General features: G+C 45.1%; 1 long non-coding RNA gene across 1 annotated transcript; it reads right to left on the bottom strand.

Moving 5' to 3' along the window:
* Positions 1 to 4,704: 4,704 nt before the first annotated feature.
* LOC128897241 (uncharacterized) lies at positions 4,705 to 14,071 on the bottom strand. The gene is made up of 4 exons (XR_008462254.1): positions 13,022 to 14,071; positions 11,622 to 11,744; positions 6,096 to 6,212; positions 4,705 to 5,618 (listed from the first exon to the last, which is right to left on the bottom strand). It is a non-coding gene; the product is annotated as an uncharacterized LOC128897241 (long non-coding RNA).
* Positions 14,072 to 16,339: the final 2,268 nt, after the last annotated feature.

Raw genomic sequence — 16,339 nt, 5'->3', positions numbered from 1 at the left:
AGCCCACAGGCAACATGGGATGCAAATGGTGGGATCAGGGCAGGACAAGCGAATGCCAAGATCTGCACAGCATCTGGAAGAGTAGCTCAAGCTCCACCCATCAGATATGTCAGGTGGGTCCAGCTTCACCCCCAGGATCCAGATCCCACAAAGAATCTGTGGTTTCTAAATTTTTCAGGGGATTGAGGGTGTTCAAGAGCCATTATTTGATAACATGTTTACTTGCAAACCAAAAAGCATGTAGAATCCATCTGGTTCAATAGAAATAGATCTTTATTAATACATGCACATCATATGTATATTTAAAATACATATACATTTTTCTACTATTCACTTTAGAAAACAACTTCATAAAAACCTTTAATCAGGTCCCAAGTAATTTTAAACATTAAAAAGCCATTTATTATTATTATAGAACCAGTAGCTATTATCCCAATTAAGTGGTGTATAATCACCATGTATTTAACATAGTGCAGGCTCATGCATTTCCATGGAAATAGGTGGTCCTTTTTCTGCTTTGTTAGTCACGTCAAATATATGGTGATATACTTGACAACACCTGCCACAGTTGTTATATGCAGTTGTGATTCCCTGCTGAGGGCGTGCTGTACAGATGGCCTTTAAAAGCTGGAGACAACGTTTTTACAACTTTCTGAGTTCTCCTGAGGGGTGCCTGGCATTGTAGGCAACCCTGAACCCAGAGGTGACAGAAACCAGAAAAACAGAGCGGCATGAACAGTGAAGAAAAAAAGCAATCTGAAAAAGAAGAAAGAGGGAACTGCCATATCCCCTCCATGTTCATGGCAAATTGAGGTCAGGGTCTTGGCTCCCAAGGCCCTGCCAAGTGCTGAACCAGGCCTGTACAGAGCACACAGAGTTATCAGCTATAGACAGTTTGCAGATTTACAGAACATATACAAAGGCTCCTATGAGGATGGGACTTTAAGGCACGATAGTCCATATACTCAACACATTCATTGAAAACAGAAGTTCCATTTACAGTGCAATATAAATGTATTCAAGAACTCAAGCGGCAGCTGGATAATCACTTTCACTGATAATTAGGCAACTGAGGGGTGCTTCTGCAGTGCGCAGCAGTCCCAGCCCCGCACACACTCACACACATGCTGAGTATCAAGTACACAAGGAGCCTCTCCGGCTTCGGCAGGAGGATCGTTGCACAGACATTTAGATGATAACTGAAGCATTTACAGGATCAAAGCCCTAATATCTTGGGGCATCTGCACTAGGTCGTGCAGACAGAGAAGGTGACCTGCTGAGCCAAGCTGCCTCTGGCATATGCACCCCTTCAGCCCCAGCTCCAGAAGGTGACCCCACACACCTCCCCACCCATGCTGCACCTCCCACAGACTCACCACTGCCCCTTCTGCATCCAAGATCAGGCCCAGCACTTACAGCCAGTTAGGGAAGAGCAGCACAAAGAAAACTTAACTCATTGAAATGCCAATTACAGTCGAGTGTGCTGCTATTCCCAGACAAAAATTAATTGTCCTAAGCCAGTAATTTGAAAAAATGATCAGCTGTCATTACCAAGTCTGCCCTTGTCACCCAGCTTGTCTATATTCTCTCCAATGAATATATTCTCTCCAAGGCAACTGAGTCAAAGGGAAGGAAGGACTTTCTTTACATCCAGTGCAAACCTAGCCCATATGTGGGAGTTCCTAATGCAGTCATGATAGAGTGTGTATATATATATGTATGTATGTGTCACTGAAAGTTGACCACTCGCACATCAGAAGCCAGAAGAGCTGAATTGTAGCTACAAGCCCCAAAAAAGGAAAAAATCACTGTATGTAGCTGTACTAAAATGCTGGTACCCGGTAACTTGGTAACTAAATGTTAAATGTGTCAAATATTTCAGGAGTAACTTGCAGTGTTATTGCACCTTTATACTTCTTTGTCAGCCCATAAACTATGGTTTTCAAGCACTAAAGGAGAATATTTTAGACCCACTTTTCAACAGCACAAATCACTGTGCAAATCAGAAGGCAGTAAAAACTTGAGCAGATCTAAAACATTTAGAACTGGGGACCTTTGCTCCAATTTCATATCAAAAAGTCAACAATAAAAAACCACCCAAACTGTTTTCTCAAAGAAATAATCCTTTTTTAGCAGATCCAGGGAGAAATTAAAAAAATAAATACTCAGACAATGGTTTTTGTTCAAGAAAACAACACATAAGAAAAACATGAGTAAAATATTGTCCTCTTTCAGAAGCAGCCCAAGGAGTTTTGTTATCTGATACGGGTTTTTGTCTGTTATATGTGTCCAGTTAGGATAGAATAGAATAGAATAGACCAGACCAGGTTGGAAGAGACCTTCAAGATCATTGCATCCAACCCATCATCCAACATCACCTAATCAACTGAACCAAGCACCCTATCAAGTCTGCTCCTAAACACCTCTAATGATGGTGACTCCACCACCTCCCCAGGCAGCCCATTCCAATGGCCAATCACTATCTCTGTGTAGAATTTCTTCCTTATTGTAACATCTTATCAGAGAAGCTGATAAAAAGAAGAACATATCTGTCTCTGTCAGCAGGCAAAGAAGTTACTCTTCAAAAGTAAGTATGACAGGGGCAATATTTTTTTTAAGGTGAGAAAAAGGCTTTAATCATCCTGAGCTTTCTCATTCCATTTAAACATTATTAATTCTATGTAAAAATGTTCTATTTATTCAGAACCATCCTATGAATATAATAAAGTAGGTCAGTGAGAGAGAAAGGTAAAAAAAAAGACAAACATTTTATCATTTCATGGTGCTGCTAGATCATTATGAATTCAGGTGAAAATGGACCCAAGGAAAACAATATGCATAAATCAGATCAATTCAGAGTGGAAAATGACACAGTTTGAAAAATCAAAAAGGCAGAAGCAATTTTCTTTTACCACCTAGCAGTCTTCTGGTGCCCCCGCCTGAGGCCCTACATCCGCATGAAGCATGCGAGTTACCAGCCAAGGCCAAGAGCATTGGAGAGGATGACAGCACCTCTCACAACAGACATCATATCATAAAGCCCACAGCAGACAGCTTTTACTGCCAGCTTTTACTGGTGGCATTAGAGCATTAATGCCACGCCTGAGAATTAGCCTGGCCTTCCTCAGCCAGTCCTTGTCAAGATGGACATGGCCACTTCTATATTTCCCAAACTACATCAAAAGTGAGCAAAATCCCATGATTTGGGGCTGGCAAAAACCCACGGACTGCAGGGATATAACCACTGAGACAAGCAGCTCTGACAGCAGATTACACTGACCAAGGGTTTAAAGACAGCCTTTTGTAAGAGACAAGTAAATATGCCTTGTCTCAAAATAAAAACAAAACCCTGAATATTCATCATGACTAACAGCACCTCCCAAACAGCACTGCCCTGTTTTTCCAGTCTTGCCACAATATCTGTGCTGTTTATGTTCTCCAGTTTGCAGGTTATCCTCATGTTGAATTAGACTGTAGTTCACTTAGTGGTTGGGGTTTTTTTTCATAAAAAAAAATATATGTGAATTTCACTGTTTTCTTCTGTCTCCTAAACCAGTACTGCCTTCTAACTACTGCTATCAGAATTAACTTTGCTCTTCACAGCTCCTGCCTTTGCCTTTCTGTCTTTTTTCCTGCACTCATGTGTGTCTGAGAGCTGTGATGACAAGTGCAACACATACAACTAGGATGCTCTAAGCAGGGTTACAGGAGGAATCCTACACGGAGCACGTCCCTGGCGAGCAGTGGTATTTGTTCATACTTTATAATGCTTCAGAAATAGCATCAGCCACATCTGCATGAGCAAAGCCTTCCAAAATAAGAAATCAAGTTCTCAGATACAGATCTGCCTCCAGCTGAGTGTGTGCTATTATTTACTTTGCTTTAAAGCTTTAAAGGGGAGATGGCCAGAGAGGCAGACTGTTTCTTCACTGTAAGCCAACAAACCTTTAGGACTTTGACAGGCTTGGATTATCTCATGTATCTGTTCAGCAATTCTGGGATGAGTCACCCACAGGTGAACTGTGGGTGTACTGATAATGGCCAGTTTTCAGGCTTGTTAATCACATTTCTCCAGGTTATAGTGCAACCTTTGCTTTTGACCCCATTTCTGGAGCATCACCTTTTCCCTTATATTACTCTTTGGTATTTTCATGACATAGTTCTGGCAGCTATAAAACTTTCCACTTCTGGTCACCTATTTGCTGAACATCTCTCTTGTCATAGCTCGTGCAATATATATTTACATATTCTATAGTCAATTCTCAGACTGAAAGTAGACATTTCACTTCACCCGAAACACTATTATTAATGCTGAGCAGTTTCATCAGGAGAACCTCTGAGGTTTTACTAGCGTATGCCAGATACATTCATTCATTCTCTATCTATGAGTTACCATTGTTTTCTTGCCTTTCATATTCCACAGAAAAAGAAATTACTGTCTATTCTCAAAGTGAACCTCTGGCCAAACAGCAAATTAGCATGCAAAGAAGTATCAGAGAGACAGCTAGGGAGAGAATCAAATGAAGTTAAGGAAACATTGAGGATGGGCTGAAAAAGCAATCTTTCCTGTGAGTCATTCTGGTTTATATTAAAATAGCAAAGTAGGTATCAGCTAAGAGATAATATAAGTAAAAGGTGAATGTAATTATAAAAAAAAAAAAAATACAAAACCCCAAACAAACTAAACAAAACAAAACAAAAAAACCACCAAACCAAAATCCCTTGCAAATCTCGGTATGGAGTGTCTTGTACATAGCAAGCAAGTGAAGTCTCTGAAAATCCTAGGCAAAAGGTTGTTTCCTTTGGCACTAACTCTTTCATGCTCAAGGCATTTCTCAAAGAAACTTTCTATCTATAACTTCACAGTAAATAACTTGCATTTCACTCCTCACTGTTAAACAACTCCACAATGTTGGGGCTCCCCATCCACGGGGGTTGGCATAATTTAACTGCAAAGTGATTTGGAGCATCTGTATCTACACACAGATAACTTAAAACATGCTGCACACAGTCTCTGTGGGTAAGGACCTCCATACTGCACCAGCTCTGTGTGTAAGCCAAGGTACTTCATAACCAGGGGGTAAGAGCAGGGACTGCAGAGCATTATTCAAAGTACCTTCCACTCAGCTCTCAACGCATCCACCTTTGATCACAAGTATATCTGCAATTAGTGCCCCATCTTAACCTCTCAACAAGCAGTTCAAGCATTCAGAAACAAACATCAGTGGGTCTAACAGCTACTTTTAATTCATTTTATAAATAAGCAATTGAGAATTTTGCTCCAAGTGGCTGCTCGTGTAGCCCATTCCGTAAACGGCGTTCTCTGCAGAGTAAGGCACGATGCGATACGAATGCAGCTCTTCATAATAGAGCGACTGGGAACAGCACTCCTGCACCATAAACTTCAGCCGTTTTCGTGCGTCAGAGTAAGCAGTCCTGTAACACGGAGCCTCCTTAAAGTATTCATAGCTCTCCCTCTCTGTCTCTAGGTGAATCTTCCTCAACAGATTGTTAATTAATACAGACCTTCGGAGATAGGCTTCAGGGTCATCCAGGAATCGGAGTTTCTGGAGAGAAAGTTTTAGAATACAGGTCCGGTCCTCAGGCAGTATCAGGTGCTGGGGAGTAAGGAGGAAGCAAACGCGTCTTTAGCATCAAAGAATGAGAGCAGGGGAGGATGTGGTATGGAATGAGAGGGCTTTTCTCTGTTATGGAAACGAACTGGAACACAGGAAATGCCACCTCAACATAAAGATAAACTTTGTTACTGTGAGGGTGACAGAGCCCTGGGACACGCTGCCCAGCGACGCTGTGCATCATGGACTGAATGGATGCTGCTGCTGTTATTCGTACCATGCCACAGTCATGACAGCTTCAAAAGTGAAAGTGCTAACTGGAGCAAAGTATTATGGGGCTTGAAGTTCAGATTGTAACATGGGAATTTCCTTCTCTGGAGACTTGCAAGACCTGTCTGGACACATTCCTGTGTGACCGGCCCTAGGTGATCCTGCTTTGGCAGAGCAGTTAGACTCATTGGACTCCAGAGGTCCCTTCCAACCCCTACCATTCTACAATTCTATGATTCCAATACTCACTTTTGAACAATACTCATGGTAATCTTGATGTAAATGTTCTTCTTCTGCATATTTTCTCTTAAAGTAGGCTACTTTCGACGTCGTTAATGTCTTTGGTAGGCCCCAATCAGATCAGCTCTGCACAAAACAGGAAGAAAAAAGAGGCTCAGTAACGCTCACTGCCACAGTGGCTGTAACATAATGGTCCAGGGTGTGTAGGGGAAGGAGAGGTCCAGAGGGGGGAGGCATTCTGGTCTGCAATCAATCTCAACCTGCAGCTCTTAACCCACTGGGGGGGAAAAAAAAAAAGAGAGAGAGAGAGAGGTCGGCAAATGTGAAGGCATTTCTGAGCAACCACTTTGAAGCTTGACAGTACAGCAAGCCCTGCACTAGAGTGACAATCACAGCACTGGACATATACTGCCACTACTAGGCAAGATCTCCAGGTCCTACAAAGTCAGTGGGGTACCCCTGGAGAGCCACAGCATCACGGAACAGGGTGAGAGAGGTGACCAAGCCAGGAACATCTCCATGCACTGCAGGAGGGATCAGGATGTGGTCACCTGTCTGCAGAACAAGGGTCCTTGGGCCATGCTGGGGTGTGTGTGGAATGAGGGATGGGGTTTAATTTCCACACACCAGGCACAGAGCTGTGTGGCTTCAATGGAAGACCAATACAGAGTATATTCACTAGATGGTAGTGTCGTCCTAGAGAAACAGGAGAGCCCTAGTTTGGTGGGAAGGTAATGGAGCTGTTTTGGTCTCTTGAGTTGCTGCAGTTTTTCAGGGTTCGATAAGGGCTTTTGTTCTGTGACAGGAGCTCAGTGGAGGTCTGATCCCTTGGAGGAGAACCTTGCAGGGGACGAGGGCTCTCTGCACAGCCATAGCAGGGCCTGGCTGGCTACTCTGAGCTTACTATTCTCTATGAAAAGGTGACATGGTGCTTGCTAATTCAGCATCTTAATGAGATCCGTAACTTTGGTGGTATTCAATCTGGTGAACATCAGGTCCTTGTAAAAGCCAGGACTTGCTTTTGCTTTTCTATTCACTAATAGACAATACAAAGAGGCATGTACCTTTGTAAGTGGCATCATTGCCTTTTTTATATGAAATTCCTGTTGTTTGCCTTTTAAATCCACTAAAACAAACAAACAAACAAACAAACAAAATAACCCACCCTGATTATGCTGACATTCAAAGGCAGTCCAGGGGAAGAATATATCTGGAGACATGGTTTAGAATAAGTCAAAGTCAGGTTCTATGGGACACACCAAAAGGTATTGCACAGTTGAAATATAGATGTCCTGTCACTAGAAGAATCCTGCCACAGGGCATGAGGGAGCTCCCTGATTCTTAGCTGCAGGTGGGAGTGAAAAGATACCCACACAACTATTTCAGGAACTGATGACATCTCTCTTTCACTGGTATAAAGGAGTAATACACTCTCACTTCCTTCCCCTACATCAAAATCCACAAGAAGAGGCTGAAGGAGAAATCCCCTTATGAGAGACATTTCTTGTGTTTTCTTCCTGAATTTCAAGTCTGTGACAATGGAGGTTTCTCATAAAGGATGGTACAAATCAGGACAGAAAACTCTCAACTGGTGGATTAAAACCTCATTTGGAGCCAAGACCCCAGCTCTGCTCCAGGATTCAGCCCAACATGGATTGCACAAAATAACAACATTACCCAGGAGAGGGACCATTGCTCTTGCAGGGGGACAACATTACATTTAGTCAGCCTGGACCACCTCTTGCACTCCCAGTGCTGACCTCAGATCTCAAGGGCAAAGGTACAGCTGTGTGCTTCACTATTCTGTTAGCACTGAGTGGCTGGTTTAAATTGATATGCAGCAACCTTCACCAATTGCAAGTTTTATTCCAGTATCTGAATGGACAGCCTGGACATTAACTACTCTGATATTAGGTTCTACTAGATGAAAAACCCACTGCTGTGTTATTTGAGCACAATCACAAATTTATTTATCCTGTTGGCACCACGGGCTGGGAGAATGTTGCAGTTTTTATCACATTACTTTGAGGAAGACAAAGGAACATTCCTATGGCCACTCAGGCTGTCAGGGCTGGGAAAGGGGCCAAACCCGGTGCACAGGTTAATAAGCCAACCATGAGCCCCTCCTTCTCCTTTAAATCAAGCTTCTAAATGCTAGAACTCACTCCCTGGTGGGTTTTGGTGAAAAGGCTGGAAGAACAGACCTAGCAGCACCTGTGTGCAGCACAAGCAGAAAATCATAAAGACAGACAATAACAGTGTGCAGAGCATCACAGCTCAGTCCTTTGGCTCTGCCAGCTCCATGTAAACCTCTTGTCTGTTGCTTCTGGATGTAGGCATCCCTCTCCCTGTCCCAGGTGAGGTGGAGGTTGACATTAAGGCATTTAGCATCCCTTGAGCATGAGTGATCCTGGAGACACCAGCAAACAGCAGAGATCTAGGATAAGACAATGAGCTCTGGAGTGCTGGAGCCCTGACCCTGGGAGGGAGGGAAGCAGGGAGAGAGGGATGCTTTTTGGTACACGCTGAAAGCTGGGACCTGCTGCTGGCTGAGAGAACCAGATGGAAAGAATTGCATTTTGCAGAAGAACACATAAAACCATCCTGTCAGTGGGTTCTTTGAGCATCCAGCTGGCATCTTTTTTCTGAGGTTATGCTCAGCACCAACGTGGAAGAAACCCCTTGAGAGCAAAGTAGTTGGCTGTATTTAAATTCCTAAAAACCTTACATCAGACAAAGTGGCACGGTCATAACAACCTTCATTATTTGCTTTGGTAGTGAGGGAAACAGCCAGCAAATGAGCACCAAGGGCATCTCTGGGCTGTATTGTTGGTTTTAAACGTGTTCCTGCTTCTAAGTGGAAGGCTACTCTCAAAGTGCACAGTAGCCACAAGCAGCTCAACACCGCTCCAAATGTGATCAAATTCTAGTAATTCCAAATCTGCAGAACTCAGGGTACCCAGTTCCCCAGGCTAGCAGCTCCCACAGCTTGTCACAGGTGGTTCAACTTCTCCTTCCTCTCTCTAGGAAGGAAGGGGTGCTGCTTGCACAAATGCAGCAGCAGGACTACACAGTGAAAGGCAAGAAAGTCCCATTTCAAGGCTGCTCCACCAGAAGCTCGAGTTCTGCACTTGTGAACAGTGTAGCTGCCATTCCACCACCACCCATCCCATCATCATCTTTTGTGGCTGTCCACACATCTCTCTGCAGGTGCAGGGAAATGAGAGCATGATCTGTGCCCTTGCACTGTGCCCTCAACACCAGTGCCAATGCTAAAGCCTACAAAGGCACATCTCCCTTCAGGACTCTTGCAAGGAAGTCTGAGCAGAGTAGGTCCATGCACGCCCAAGGACTGCTTGGCCGGGGTTACAGGCACACAAGGCTGTAGTAATGCCGCAGTGAATCAGACCTTTAGCGTTTTGTTTAAATATAAACATATTGAATCAGTGCTTTTTGGGTAGAAGGCTATTCCCTGTGAGCCAAGTGTTTTGACAGTTACAGCAAGGTGGTATGAGTCACTGCCTCTGCCTCAGTCAAGCTCGGAGACAGATACATCTTAATCCATTACATTTTTTTTCAGTGCTACACCACAAATCAAGGCACAGGGCCAAATTTCCCCACAGGGGCTAACCAGCATAACACTGAGTCCTGAGCATGAGGATTGTCCTTCCAGCCTGGATGAACCTCAGAAAAGCACATTCAGCATCCTGACAGCATTCAGCTGCAAGCCCTCAAGTACCCACAAAGGCCTGGGTGAATTTATCATAGTGTGCAGCACTGCCAGAGCTTGGAAGACACAGGGCAAGTGCTGCTGGCAAGTGCTGGCCAGTGTTTACACCCCACCAGTGCCAGTGCCTGCCTGTTCCGAATGGACGGCACATGGGAGCAGAGCAGCTGAAGCTGCCATTAATGCTAATGGAAGTTTGAAACATAAATCCCACGTGGGGCAATGAGGGAATAGAAGCCTCTTGTCTCAAGTCTGGATCCCTCAGAGGCAGCTTCACTAAGGCTTTAACTGTATTTTCAAAAGAGGAAAATGTGCTTGTTCCTATTTATTTCTCCCAGAATAATTGCAGTGCTTTACAGCGTGGTACTCACAGAGTTATTAGACATGTTTGGACAGAAGGTTATCTTATCTAAATTGGATTTGAAATAGATTTATAACACAGCAACTTCATAGTTGAACTACAAATTGCAAGAATTTATCTTCAGGTGGACCCTGTGCTTCTGCATCACCCCAGCAACAGGAGCCCCTCTTTGGTATGAATTAGTGCCGGGTGACTTCCACAGGGCTGCAAGCTAGCCCAGATAGGAGGCAATGCAGGGTTAAACAAATGATTGAACAGCCAGGGCAGGGGGAGAAAGGAAAAAAACAACTGACAACAAAGCTTGTGCTTTTCCACCTCAGGCAGCAGAGAGGGATCTGCAAATCTTATGCTTACACAGCAGCACTGCCCTAGAGATCATGCATGAGACCTTGGGAGCATTCCCACACCTGCCTGTGCCCCCACCTCTCCTATCTTTCCTCGGGATGAAAATCCATCCCTGCCTGCTCAGTGCTGCAGTGAAAGGGGTTGTACGAGCAGGTGCTATTGGCTTGTTGCTGCAGACGTCTGCAGGAGGTAAGCAAGGAGGCTCTGGCCAAGGCGGACCTGCGAGGCTGGGCACGGAAGGGGGTGAGTCAATGAGCTGATGCCCCGCAGGGTTTCCTCGTGTAAGGTGAGGGAGAATAATCAATATGCAAGATAAAGCTGGCTGAGAAGGAGACCAATTCTGAATGTCTCCTGCATGCACAAATAGAAAACCTGAGGCTTCTGAGCACACAGAAATTGGCATTTATTATCAGTAGGAGATGAGACTTTGACATGACAGGAAATATCACCATGTCCTTGCGACTGCTGGCAAACTGCAGTGATAAATTCCCCTGCCTCTAACCTTAGCAGCACTCGCAATTAGGCAGTGCTCAGCTGAAACCTTCCTCTGATTTCACATGCTATGCTGCAGCATTGTCCCTCTTCAGGGACAGGAAAAGCAGCTGGTCCCACTGTGGGATTCCCAGTGGGAATGCAAAGCTACCAGACCACAGGCAGATGAACATGTGGATCAAAAACACATGCCAGCCCCAGGATTCCACATGGACTGCCAACTGATCACAGCCCTTCCAGAGTATCAAGTCTTATTCCTTTCTGAAGCAGAGACCCACAGACAAGTGGGGACTCATAGCCCTGCTGCAGCATGCTGGCTACAGCTGCCTCACTTTTAGCTTGATAATTTCTTTGCATCTCTCCCTAACTGCCGGTTCTCCCTGGGCACATGTGTGAGGCACAAGCATCTGAACATCTCTCATGAGTGCATAAAGACATAAGACTTAATGACCAAGTGGCTATTCCTGTCTTATGACCCATAGTCCCACTGCTTTCATCAATAGAATAAAACTGTCTTTCCAGCTTCACCCCCTTTCATCGCTAATCCATGTAATTTTCCTCACCCCTAAGGCAAGCCCAACAAGATGAAATCTGCAAACTTGTTACTTACCTGAGGATGCAGAGTCAATCTGCAAAGGGTCTCTCTGGGATGATCTCAGCAGCTTTAGTAAGATTTCCTGCTTGCACGGGCTCAGTGAGCATTTCTGGCAGCACAGCACTGCTGAAGGGTTACCTGTCAGGTGGATCAAGGAGAGACAAGCATGGTTCAGGTGGCAAAGTCCGGACATACACCGTAAGCAGCTGGACTATGAGAGAGGAAAGTGCTATTTCAGCAGCCCCCACAGAGCTTAGTAACAGGAAAAACAGGAGTTCTGATGTCACATCCAATTCTCTAAGTTCAACCTTGCTTCCTGGACTCCCTTTCAAACACCAGGAAAGCAAAAGATTAAATGAAATCACTTCAGTCTCTCAGTGGTACAGCTGTAATCCTCTCGGAGCAAATGCTGCAAAAATACAGCTTGCTCCTCTAAACATCCGGAAGTCTCCTGAGCTAGAACATGATTACTGCCCTGAACACTGCCTCTTAAAATGGCACATTATTGTCTCCATTAAGACTTGTCAGCCTTGGAGGAAAGCTAAAGGGCTACTATTAAAACCACACCATTATTTTGAGTAGTAGCATTAATTTCCTATCATCATACACACCCACACTGCCTGCAGAGTAACACAGGGCTGGGGAATGTCAGATTTCCATTTTTATTTAACAGAATTATTGCACTGTGCATGTTTCAGCCTTTGCCTCACAGACAGTACAGTTCCCAGGCTGCAAGTAGATTCAGCAGCACCTGGCTGATGCTTCCCTTCAGTGTGGGGGGAGTATCTGGCACACCGTAGTAAGAATATTTCACACCCTGAAGGGAAAACAATCACAGATATAGCATGTGCGCAGCTCAGCTCTGCATTTTCACATGTGTATGCAGAAACACTCACACTTTTTATGTCGGTGAATGAAAATAAACAGCTCTAAATCCTGCAAGAGAGACAGCCAAAGAGAGCAAGGATGTGTGCGTATTCATGTCTCGCAGCTCTATGACATCTATATTTAGACAGTTGTCTCATCTCACAGGATGGTACACTTTGCTAACAGGCAATGAAAGAGGAGCTGTGGTTACTTTTCAGAGTTCAGCTCTGAGTGTAAAAAAATAACTCTAGTTAAAATGATCTTTCAAAGGACAGGACAGAGTCCATCAGAGCAGCAGGAACTTCTGCCTGCAGCCCATAGCACTGCAGGACTGTGCTGAGCCTCCGATTCAGCTCCTTGCCCTCTTCCACCATGCAGCAAATCCAGAGCTCACAAACAAATACAAAACTTACACCAACAGTAACCAGCTAAAGCTGTTTAGGCAGATCCCACTGGCCAAGCCCCACACCAGCTCACTGCCATGGACAGACGCATGGCTAACCCTAATGGCTCACTGTCCCCTGTCACCACCAGCTCAATGCACTCACCCAGCTAGCCCCGGCTCCAGAAGGAGGGTTGTTCCCGTCCTTCCCTCGATGCTTGCTGCTCCTGGAGGAGGTGGAGGAGGTGGTGGTGGAGGAGGTGGTGGTGGAGGTGGCAGCTCTTGTGGGTCCCTGCAGCCACTGAGGAGTGCATCACCTCCCGGCCGCAGCCCGCGGAGGTGGGTGCCCAGATGTTCCCGGCGCGGATTGGTCCAGCGGGAGTAGATGTTGCCTGGTTGCCAGGAGCGTTGCTAGGCGCGTTGCTAGGAGCCGGTGACGCTCTCTCCATCACTGGCGCGACTCGAGGCCGCCGGGAGGGAAGGAGGGAAGAAGAGGAGGAGGAGGAGGAGGTCCCGCTACCGGGATGCTCCTTGGCGGGACGAGACAGGGCAGGCGGGCCACTAGGCTGCCCGAGAAGCAGGAGGATAGAGCAGAGGCCGCGGCTCAGAGCTGGAAAGGCGGTGAGGAGCTGCCTGAGGCATCACAGCAGGCATGGGGATGTGAAATGCTCGATATGGAGGTGGGGGAGCATAAAACCTCCTGTCGGGGCAGACTGGAGGATGCAGGTAGCAGAATAGCTGCCATAGAAAACGAGTTGAGAGGTACAAGTGCCTGTTTCAGGGTGAGACTGGGAAATATAACCACTTAACCTGGTGATCAAAAGAACTAGAGGAAGCAGTGAGTCCAGTTTGGAACCAGTGGCAATAATAGGTGAGAGTAGAGCTCTACTGCTCTGAGTCAAACTCCTCTTCCTTTATGGCTTGTGTGCTCCCTCCTTTCCCCATGCCCACCACCACACCTTGGCACACTGATCTTCCCCTTAGCTTTTGGGATGCTCCACCAGAGCACCCTAGACCTCACCCTGGTGCATACACCCACGACCCCAAAGGAGCACCACAGCACTCTGAAATCCCATAGGCAAGAACAGGGACTGCTGCAGGAACAGAAGTGACACAGTAAAGCAATCCAAACCTCCTCTTCTCCCAGACAAAACAGCAGGTCACTGTGGGGTGGGGCAGTTCCTGCATCTCAGACAGACAGGAGGATTACTACTGAGCACCCTCCTTATGGCAATAGGTGAGGTCTCAGACTCAGCTTACTCTCATAACTGAGGGTCAAGCCAGAAATGCTCAGAAAAAAAATTGAAAGGAGTAAGCAAACTCTTACTACTGTAAGGTGATGAGCACAAAGAGGGGAAATCCCCTCCCCAAATATCCTAACTCTATAGGTAGATGCTGGTGGATAGGAGGATATTTAAAAAAAAATAAAGAAGATTCAATTTTAAACCCAGCTTCTCCAGTCAGTTATGTGCAAGGGTATTCCCTGTAAGAGGTCTGCCACTCCCAGACTTGAGAAAAGAAGTTGTTCAAGATCAGATTTTTTGGAAAGGCAGATTGGTGCCAATGGCTGCAGTTTGCAGCACAACACTGTCTTAGATTAGCCCCTGCATGAAGCCTGGGCTTTGCTCATCACCTTACCCCAATAGAAAACCACCTTAGACAACAAGTTTTCTTCTCTGTCTCCCAGCTATAACACTGCTGTTCCTGGGAGCCTCATGGTCTTGCCACAGGTAGCCCCATCTGAGCAGTCCTTTCTCCAACCCATGCCCCACTCTACAAATGAAAGTGACTCAAAGGCTCAGCCAGTGCCAAAACCAAGGCAAAGTGCTATGGAAACATCTGTTTTGGCAGCATCTGAAGCTCCTGGGCATATCATATGTGGGCATGTCACTGCTGGCAGGACAACCAGAGACAACCTCCTTCTGGCTGCTCCAGAGTCTCCATGAAGGTTCTGAGGAGCAGTGTGCAGAGGCTCTACTCTTACCCAGCTGGAATGGAGGCACTCTTCATTTGGCATTCATGATCTCATCCAAATTTTAACAAACTAAGTTTTGGTAGGCTCAAGTCCCAGCTAACACATATCAACAGTGCAGCCTCAAACCAGTCAGTCCATGGACTTTGAATATCCAGTTGGACTTGGTGCTCAGTATATACTGACAAGTGCATACACACAGATAGCTCCTCTGGTCTTTGCAGTTTGAGAAAAGATCAATCATGGCAATATACTCACTTCAAATTATCTCTGAAGCTCTACTTCTTTTATTGAGAAGTCAAATGAACTCAAACTAATTTCAGATTTGAATTTTCTAGGACAAAAGGAAGGCACTGGAACTTAATTGATTTTGAACACCTGCCTTATTATTATGCTGCCAGTAGAGATAGTTCAGGTTGGTGTAATTTTAAATTTACTGCAAGATGAATCTGACATTTCTCTGCTGCTGAATAGAGGACTTGAGCAATTCTTCAGTTCTTCACAAAGATGTCATAATTAATTCAGTAATATCACTTCTGTAAGCAGAGATAGAAAAGCAAGACACAGAAGCACCTACTCTACATCTAAGAGATGAATGAATGGCAGGCTTCCCTACTCCACTCTTCCTGAAATTGATTGTACTTTTTTTTTAAACATTCAACACAATTTCTGCTGCAAAGACACAGCTTCCCCTCTCCTGTCAGCACTCAAGCAGGACTTCTTAGCTGACAATAATTTACAGCCAAAAGGTCAGCTAATCTTTCCCCATCTGGCTCCAAGAAGCATTTCCATTCCCTGATCAGCCCAGAGCAAATTCTTCTGCAGTCAAAGTCTAGCTGTTTTTCTTCATCCCCTTTCTGAGGGGGCAGTGAGTGCAGGGAAACAAATCTCCTGCCAGTATAAACCAGCATTGATCTGCTGCCTGAAAGTGACCTCCATCAAGATGAACAGCAGGTGATCCAGCCCAGACCATCTCATCCCCTTCCTCTTGCCATGGGAGTATGAAAGATCAGCTCCCCCTCTCTTCTGAGGAGCTTTCCCCTCTGCTGGGGATGCCTGGATGGGAATCACTGCCTAGCTAATGTTATAACACAATGGAAATTAAATAGAACTGTAAAATGGGACCACAGTCTCTGTTGACAGTGATATTATTCAAGAAGATTAGACTTTAAATGTGTACTGTACAAGATAAAGCCTGGACAGGCAGATAATAGAAGAGTAGCTTTTTTCCCCTCTTTTTGTTTTTCTTCAGTCTTTTGAAAGCAAGATTGCCAAGCATAGTCGGTGCTATCACAAATATATGTTTTTAAATGGTTTAGAGCAATTGAGAATAAAAAACCCCAGAACATTAGCATTTACTTTACTTTAACTGCCTCATAGAATTAGAAAACAAAAAATAATCAGTCCCTTCATTTCAAAGCCGTTAGAGCTCCTCAAGCCAACTGTTAAAGAAAAATGAATTAAATCCACGTGCCCTTTTGAATTTAAGCACCAAACACTTAGAAGATGAGT

The sequence above is a fragment of the Dryobates pubescens genome, chromosome 5, assembly GCF_014839835.1.
Source record: "Dryobates pubescens isolate bDryPub1 chromosome 5, bDryPub1.pri, whole genome shotgun sequence".
Taxonomy (NCBI): domain Eukaryota; kingdom Metazoa; phylum Chordata; class Aves; order Piciformes; family Picidae; genus Dryobates; species Dryobates pubescens.
The sequence above is the reverse complement of the archived record's forward strand: the minus strand, read 5'-3'. Positions and strand labels throughout refer to the sequence as shown.